Source organism: Protopterus annectens, chromosome 3.part1 (genome assembly GCF_019279795.1).
Source record: "Protopterus annectens isolate FY-2018-M chromosome 3.part1, PAN1.0, whole genome shotgun sequence".
Classification (NCBI taxonomy): domain Eukaryota; kingdom Metazoa; phylum Chordata; order Ceratodontiformes; family Protopteridae; genus Protopterus; species Protopterus annectens.
In genome coordinates, this window is record NC_056732.1 from 889,746,339 (window position 1) to 889,756,159 (window position 9,821).

The following is a 9,821-nucleotide window of genomic DNA, read 5'->3' on the forward strand; positions in this document are numbered from 1 at the left end:
TGAAATCCAAAAATGAGGTAGTCTTAGATATATTATTAACAAAAACAGGAATTTCACTGTGGTCACCTACCCATAAACAAAACATGTCATCTTGGTACCTAGTGTACCAATAGACATATCGTTGAAACAATGGGTCCAAGAAAAGAAATGAATGCTCCCACAAAGCCATTACTGTGTTTGCAAAGCTCCCCCCACACGGGGAGCCCATGGCTATACCTGACTTCTGCAAATAAAAATTATTATTGAAAGTCATATAATTATTAGTAAGAACAATGTCTAGTAATGTAGTTACTAGATAGATGGTATTGTGGTCAGCTTTTTTACTCACTAAAAACTCAGAAACCCATTCAATACCTACATCTTGGGGGATGACCGTATATAAGTCTCTGACATCTATTGTTAAAAAGGGACAGTTTGGTTTGTAATCTAACTTGTTAATATCTTGTAAAAAAGGCTATGAATCTCTAAAGATTTGTGTTTCAGTGTCTATGAATGGTTTAAGTACACTGTCAATGTATTTGGCACATCCATAGGTGATCGAACCTCTTCCATCCACAATTATTCTAAAAGGAGGTTCTTCTAAAGATTTGTGAATTTTAGGGGTGCCAAAGATTGCAGGAATTGTTGGAGCCAACATCAAAAAATAATGATACAAATCTGTATCAATAGATGATTCCAGAAATAAGTCTTCAATAACTTGTTTAATTTTTCCATACACCCCATTGACTTCATTTAGTGAAACTTGACTGTAAGAATCATTACAGAGGTGAGCCTCGATCTTTTCAATATATAATGTCTGATCCATAAGTACCATACCCCCACCCTTGTCGGGTTTCATAACCCTAACATTACAATTCTTTAGTAAAGTAATAAGATCTCGTTCTTCATTATTTAAATTAGTAATAGTTGTTTTTTTATGGGGGGCATTTTTAATAGCTCTTAAATCAAAATCACACATTCTCTCAAAAGCCATTAAATCGGAATGCAAAGGCGGATTAAAGACACTAGGTATCCTAACCTGATTGTTGCTGGGTGTGTTATTGCCCAATAAAACATTCAGATTAAGTTTGCGGACAAACAACTTCAAATCAATTATAGTATCTGCAATATTCATACTTCTAGTAGGCACAAATGTAAGCCCTTTAGATAAAAAATCAGCCATATCCTTCTCAACATTAATACTAGTGTAATTAAATATTTTAAAGTCCCCATTAGATGAAACAGAAATTTTTAATTTCGAGTTGTTGTCAAATTCACTATTAATTATCTCCTGCGTTGCCTCTTGGTGTTCCTCAATGGTTTCCAATTCTTGTTGCGTTGCGTATTGTTCGACCTGGGGTTTCCTCCGGACTGAAAACCCTGATCGACTTGGTCAGCCATCATTCTATTATCATTGCTGGTGTTGTTATTACGATTAATGAGTCTTTCGCTACGACAGAGAGGCTCACTTAATGGGTTATTGTCTGTCCCAGAAAGAGAATTGTTGACTCTAGGAATGTTATTTTGTGGCTGTAAGATATCTACTGAGCCACTAATGTCAATGTTGGGACTACTATTAGGAGGGTCTGGGTATGCTTGACCCTTAGAATAAGCTTGAATGTCTCTTGTTAATTTTTTCTTTTTAGTAAACAGGAGTTTGTCCATAGCTGTGTCAATACTAGTATGGACACGGCAATATTCAAACTTGTATCTATTAAAGTCTGAATGGTTCTTTATGACTTGGTCCAAAATGTCCAAATCTGATTTAAGAGTTGAAATCTCCATATTATAATAATTGATGAGAGCTTTTAAAAAATCAAGAGCTTGGCGATCGAAAAGCTGGATTAATTTGTGATGAAAAGGAGACCCAGCTTTAAGCCCCGCTGGATACCGCCACTGTTGGAGTCCCTTTGGTATAATGCTCTTACTAACACATTCTTGTAAGTAGGAAACTTCAAGTTTAAACATTTTACTGTCAAATTCATCGATTAGAGTTAGCAAATTGTTGTTACATTGAGAATCATTCTGTTCAGTAACAGGCAACTTATTTGGTGTAAAGTCATTAAAAAAGTTGTCGTTACTGAAAAAAGCTGAAACAGATGGTAAACTAGATGCTGTGTCATTATTAGCCAAACCAAGTGAATGAATGCAAGAAACTGCTCTGTTATTAGTGAAAATAGGATTACCTTGACCAGGCTGAATGCTTACCGATAGGAGAAACAGCAGTCGGTGCAGCTTTAGGGGCGTAACTAGATGGCGGTGATATTCTGTTTGAAATCACTAAACCGTTGTTAGGTATAAGTCCATTGGAATTACTGTTACTTTGTGAGTTAACCACAGAACGTTGATTAACCCCAGAAACTGAAGCATCCACCTTTTGCGAAAGGGCTTCAACTCGCCCAAGGAGCACCTCCATGAGTGCAGTCAGATTTCCAATAGCGACTTCCTGCTGCAGACCATTAGCAATAGGAGAACCATGTTCGGAATTTTCATTTTCTTCAAATAGAAGCTGCGAACTAGCTCCGCTTCCAGAGGCCATGACAAAAACAACGAAACCAAAAACTAAAAACTGTTAAAGCTGGAAGCAAATGGAACTGAAGGCAGAAGAAGAATAATCCAAACTGCTTTATTGTAAGCGCTTTCGGCTCGGACCTTTCCAAGCCTTCATCAGAAAAAACAGTGAACTACATTCAACAAGCATTTAAATATTAGCATCAATTAAAACATTAATTAGTATTTAAAGCAAAATGCTTTACAAATATACCTTCATGACACAATCTCAAAAACATGAGAAATAACATTTAAAAAGTCAGTTAAAAATCGATCAACTAAAAGTGAGAGATGCTTCAAATGGTCGAGTTATGTACTAATTTAGTTTCAATTAATTAAAAACACAAAATAATGATTTTAAATATTTTAAATATTTTATAATAATATTGGCTAAAAAATAACTTAATTATAATAAAAAATATTATGTAATATTTATGTAATATTTATATGAAAAAGCTGCACAATAAAAATCATCTATTTAAAGATAGTAAGTGTAATACACATTTAATAGAAAGTGCTTCATTTAGTCCTGGGAAAACTTGAGCATTAGTGAGAATTTGCCATTTTAACTCATCCAGCTCTAGCCTTAACTGCCAAGGACCACCTCTAATATCTACTATTCTTTTTTGCAAAAATCATTATTTTGTTTTTTTAATTAATTGAAACTAAATTAGAGTGTGTCACGACATGACAGTAGTCACCTGTACAGTATCCACATCAGCCCACAGATACAGTACATTCCCCTTGCTGGTGTCGGACATCAATGTCATCCTTGCTCCATGTGTGTGTGTGTGTGTGTGTGTGTGTGTGTGTGTGTGTGTGTGTGTGTGTGTGTGTGTGTGTGTGTGTGTGTGTGTGTGTGTGTGTGTGTGTGTGTGTGTGTGTGTGTGTGGTACACAGATGTCATGTGGGACATGGTGTATTGACGTGTTTGCCATGTCTGGCCATAGTTGCCAGGCAGCAGCAGCAATATGTTTGCAGATGTGCAGGGGTGTCATCCGTATACCTTTCAGTGACCTGTGTCACACATTCCACATCATGGTTTAGTGTGTATACACCTCAGTGATGTGGGTCACATTACACAGTATATATGTATTGTATCTTAACACAGTCATGGCTATGAACTGTGTCTGTAACTCACACTGTATAGCAATAGAGACGCCTCATGATTCCCTGCAATGGCCATGCACATCAGCTAAATGTGCAGTATATCTGTAGGGTGGACAGACAACACTGCATTGGGACACCATTACCCCACTGTATATTTGACAGGACAGCATTGTGTTAAACATGTATGCATGTCATTGCACATGTCAGCAGATCACATGTCATAGTACATGTGATTGTCAAGGTCATATGCCACACATCAGGCAGGTGTACTGTTAAACTGTGCTGGTCTACATGGTGTAACACAGGGATGAATGCTAACTACTACTATGATTGTGTCATTTGCATGCTTTCTGCTACGACACATGCATGCTGTTGTGTGCAACCCATGGATGTATGGTAACTACCACTATTATTGTCTGTGCTGCATGCCGTCTGCCATATCACATGCATGTTGCATGCCTTCTGTCATATCACATGCATGTTGGGTGCCATAGCATATGTGTCTGTGTGTGTGTCTGTGTGTGTGTGTCTGTGTGTCTGTGTGTGTGTGTGTGTGTGTGTGTGTGTGTGTGTGTGTGTGTGTGTGTGTGTGTGTCTATTGAATAGATTGTAATGTACAGTTCTTGTCTGCCCCTCATAGGTGATGTAGGTGCGTTGCCCTCCTGCGGTCCATCTGATGTTAGTGTCCCCACAGACTCTAGCAGTGATGATGAACATATGATTGAGGCACAGGCAGGGTTGTCAGGGGCTAAATCTGTGCCATTGGTTGTCATTCCACCTATATCAACCTCATCTCTGCACACAGATCCCATGCCTACACATATCCCATCACTAGTGGCCATAGAGGAAGGACAGTTGGTGTGTGGTAGCTTGGAACAGGAAAGTGTGGGGCTATGGAAGGTGTGTCTGTACATCATGGTGTCAGCCATCTGACTGGTGATGCCCCACACAGGCATGTGGCCAGTGCTGCTCGTAGGAGGACCTCTGGCCAACATACCCCTGCAAGACAGAGCGCAGCAGCTGGTGTCACCAGACACATGTTTCAGGCTGTAATGGAGGCACAGGCACGTGCTGAATGGCGCAACAGAAAAGATCAGAGGCGTCAGAGGGCTGCTGTCCATTCTTTAAACAACAACATCCAGGCAATGGTAAATGCTCAACAGCAGATTGCTGAAGCTTTAAATGAATGATTGGGTGACATGGTTGGAGTCCTTGACTGTGGCATAACAATCCGTGAGTGTGAGCTGTCTGTGTTGAAACATCTGGTAGGAGTGAGGTGTCAGGCATGTGGATGTAGGCCTGCTACATCACCTGTTTCAGGTCTACATGAACAAGCTACCTCACATGTCCGCTCCCATAGTGGCGGTAGCAGCAGCAGTGCAGCCGGTGCTGTGCTGACCACACCATGACACAGCAGGCTACGTGCACATTGGCCTGGATGGCCCCAATAGGGACATGGTTCCAGTGGACAAGTGTCATCAGACAGTACCCAATCTGCACCTCTGCCTGGTAGTGCCCGTGCAACCTCTGGCAGGCACAGGTCACATGGCTGTGGCCGGACACCTTGAACTGTAAAACCTGGCCTGTACAGTCTGCCGCTGTCAATAATACTCCTGTGTAGGCCATACATATGCCAGAACTGTGTGCATACATACACACACACACACCAGAAACATATGTAGGGCACCACAACACACACATGCATAAAATCCACACACGCCCGATTAGATCATAGGCCATAACCCACACACATGATGTCAGCCAATGGTGCAGCCTAGGCCTCTGGCAAACATTATCACCCTGTGCATATGATAATGCCTATGCCACATCTCTGAGATCCACACCATCGGTGCAGGTACATGCTCATATGGTCTGATGCACAGGGTGAACAGACTAGGAAGATAAGTTTAGTTTACAATTGTTGAGTACTGTTGACAGGTAGCAGACATACCAAGTATTACAGGTGTACAATGCATTTTGTACTGTTAACATTATGTGTCTTGTGTAACAACAGTGACTGCATGTTGGTCATGATGTTCTGCTTTCCTTCTTCAGGTCTAATTGCACGTGTCGGTGGATGTCAGTGTTTGCAGTTAGTGTCCCATATGTCAATGTGGACTACTCACAGGTATGTATGAATATACCAGCATGCACCTTGTAGCTGCCACATCACAGTGAGAATGTCCCACATTCCAAACATGTCTACTGATCCAAGAGCATGATAGCTGTGTATTAAGCTACTGTGGCTACAGATGTGACATCCATACTCTGTGACATCACAGGTACAGTTACATGGAATGGTGAGGTAAGAGAGTGGACTAGCTGATTACAAGGGTAGAGGCCAGTGCAAAGTGTGATGCCTCATTGGGAAGCAGTAATACACGTTCCTATGACAGGATGCCAACACAAAACTGCACCCACACACTCAGGTATTGACACACATTTATTCAGTGACACAGTAACACACCCACACACTCACAGATTCACAGACACAGTAACACACACTCACACACAGTCGCTACTGTTGAGGTGAGGACCCCTGCCTATGCGCAAATCATTGTTACAGTACTGTGCACCTACATGATGGGCCACAGAGAATACACATGTACAGGTAGTCAGTATAGCCTAAGCTCGGGAAGATCAACATGGATAGTAGATTGCTTCGCCTGGATGGGATGAGGGGTCTTATCAGTTCAGTATGGTAAAATACATCCTCACTCCAGGTACAAGACAGCCACACACACACACACACACACACACACACACACACACACACACACACACACACACACACACACACACACACTCACACACACACTCGCACACACACACACATGTACACACTGTGGCATTCACTATTGAATACACCTATGTCACGCACATACAGATACCTCACATGTGTGAGATACATGCTCCTGCCCATGTCCTGCTTTCTACATTGCAGTCTGTACAGATGTCTATACTAGTGTACAGTAGAGTGAGTAACAATTGAGATGTAGTCCCTACCATACGTGACTTATATGGACACATATGCAACCACACATGCCAGTACTGTGAAACAAACACCTGCCCTGCTCATGATATGTATGACAGACTTACAGCAGTATTGCACACGTTACAAAGTGTACTGATGCACCCTTTGGCAACAGTGCTGATATATGCACACGGGAGGTCTTAACTGTTACAGGTGTCAAGTGATTTACCTTCGGTGTCACCCTGACCGTTTTCTATGTTGTGTGTTATGCCCTTCAATTAATGAAACAATTGCTTACCGGTTACACAGGTTATTGTAGAACCACTTGTGACACATCTGTGAGCTGTCCTCAGCAAACATCCATCTGCAAGGATGACCCACCACTTAGTTATTTCCAAACATCTGTCCATATCTGAGGTACATCTTTCCGTACATTAAGCATATCACTATATACAGTTGGCAATGTTGAGACTGCATTGCAACTGCACGATGTACTAAGATACATGCCACCTGCATACATCAGCAACTGCACACGCATGGTATCTGAATTCACACCACTGCATGTACATGTGTGTAGGTCCTACACTCCTGTCATGTGGGCATGTTTGTAGGCATTGCAATTGGTGGACATATGTAATGACATACATGACACATGGACTGTTGTATGATAGGATAGGTGTAATGGATGACCAGTACAGATCGAATGTTACCTCTGTAAACATTGATATCACACCTTATTTACTGTTAGCATTCAGCAGCCATGGACCTACATTCCATGTGCATGTGTGTATTGACTGTAGCCACCTGTCTGCACAAAGGACAACAACAGCTATACTATTTACATGTATGTTATGTGTGTGTGGCATGTACATATCCAGGGCAGGTACATGTATGTCATATCCAAACATGAGGGTGTTTACAGGTGTACAGCAACAGTCATCTGCTAATGCTGTAAATAATTGAGGGCCCCTGGTATGTGTACAGTTGACCTGGTTACAGACAGCGGTATCATTGCATTGCATAACACATGAAGCAACTGTGTCAGTACATGGGTACTCTCTACAGTTGGTGTAGAACTTGATACAGTCCACTGGTCAAGGGTCACATGGTGGTGTACTCTTATATGTCCTACAGCATGTATGGATGTGTGTTGGTGGTCCGAGGGCATGGTGGTGTCTAAGGTTTACATCCTAGAATGCAGCATTTGACACTGTGTCCTATACCTGACTCATCTGTGATGCCTTTTGTGGGAGTACTGGTCAGCACATGTGAGTGGCTTCTATGTATGTGGGGACACCACCACCTGGAGCGGTCTGTACCTGTGTTATGGCCCACATGTCTGGTTCTGAGGTATATGGTGGTAGTGCTTTTGTGCACTACAGAGTCTTCAGCCAGGTGTTCCTCACTGCACAGATGTCAGTACTCCCCATTGTTGGATCTACAGTGAGCAGCTGTGATTATGGACCCTACACATCTAGCACTGGTTAGCATAAGCATACAATGCAGTTGTCCTGTAGGTGTCAGGGTGTTATCCTGTGTTTAGGACATTTGCCTTGGAATGGCACTATATGGGCGAATGCGACTTGGGTATTATCCCCACTCCCTGAAATCATGGATGCATGTGATACGTGCCAAAGGCCTGTCTACTGTCAGTCATGTCATCCCAGAATGACAAACACTGGACAATGTTGTAATTACAACAGGACATTAGCTCATTGTGTTGGTCAAGCAGTTGCCACTCCTAGCAAGGCTTATTGTGTTGGTCAAGCAGTTGCCACTCCTAGCAAGACATCACTGTGAGTGGTGGTATTGTGCTTGGTATAGGATGGTACACCTAAGGTGACGGACAGCAGCAGATGTTGTCTATAAGACCGGTGTCAGATATATGTAGAGCAGCATTCCTGCTAACAATAGCAACTACTAACATCAGAGTCCATTACAATGTGTTCTTTACATCTAACTGTAATAGCATGGCCACTGCAGCCTTCCATGTTTAGAATCAGAGTGCATCCCAGACAGCCCTGTGCTACTAAGTGTATGAGCATGCCCAGTATAACCTTGTGTAGATGGACACATAGTGCATTCCGAACAGCCCTGTGCTACTAAGTGTGTCAGCATGCCCACTGACACCTTGTGTCAGTTATGTGCCTCTGTGTGTATGGGCATGGCCATTGAAACCCTGTATAGTGATAGTAGTCATCCATTCCACAGATGGGCATACTCCAGGTCAGGATGGATTCCCACTTTAAACACATAGGTTCACAGGTTTGTACATCTTAACTGCCAGCATCCCTGTTGATGTCCGCATTCCTAGAAGGTCACAATGACAGCTTTGACATGTGTAGTTTGTGTGGTGCGACTCGTAACTATGTAGTATTGTAATAGTGATCTGTAGATAAGCAGGTGTTCCATTCCCACCACTGGCGTGTGTGTGTGTGTTTGTCCCCATCTGCCTGAGGACTGAATAATGCTTTCAGACTGCTCACACTGCATACAATTCCTACATCCACCTTTGGCAAGGCTGATGATGTCACCCACCTAGAAATACACCTCTGGGAGTACTGTATCCAAGTAATCTTGGTAGCACATTCTGTAACTGCGTAATGCTGTAGTGTAATAAAGTAGTAAGGTCGGTATTCTAATCCCAGACTTGCCAAGTGCGTGTGTGTGTTTGCCCCATCTGCCTGAGGACTGAATAATGCTTTTAGACTGCTCACACTCCATACAATTCCTATACCCACCTTTGGCAAGGCTGATGATGTCACCCACCTAGAACTACACCTCTGGGAATGCTGTGTCCCAGTGATCTCGGTAGTGCATTCTATAACTGCGTAATTCTGTTGTGTAATAAAGTAGTTAGGTCAGTGTTGTAAGACCAGACTTGCCAAGTGTGTGTGTGTGTGTGTGTGTGTGTGTGTGTGTGTTTGTCCCTGTCTGCCTGAGGATTGAATAATGCTTTTAGACTGCTCACACTCCATACAATTCCTATATCCACTTTTGGCAAGGCTGATGATGTCAGCCATCTAGAAATCCACCTCTGGGAGTGCTGTGTCCCCGTAATCTTGGTAGCGCGTTCTGGAACTGTGCAATGCTATAGTGTAATCAAGTAGTTAGGTCGGTGTTCTAATCCCAGACTTGCCAAGTGTGTGTGTATTTGTGTGTTGGTCCCCATCTGCCTGAGGACTGAATAATGCTTTTGGACTGTTCA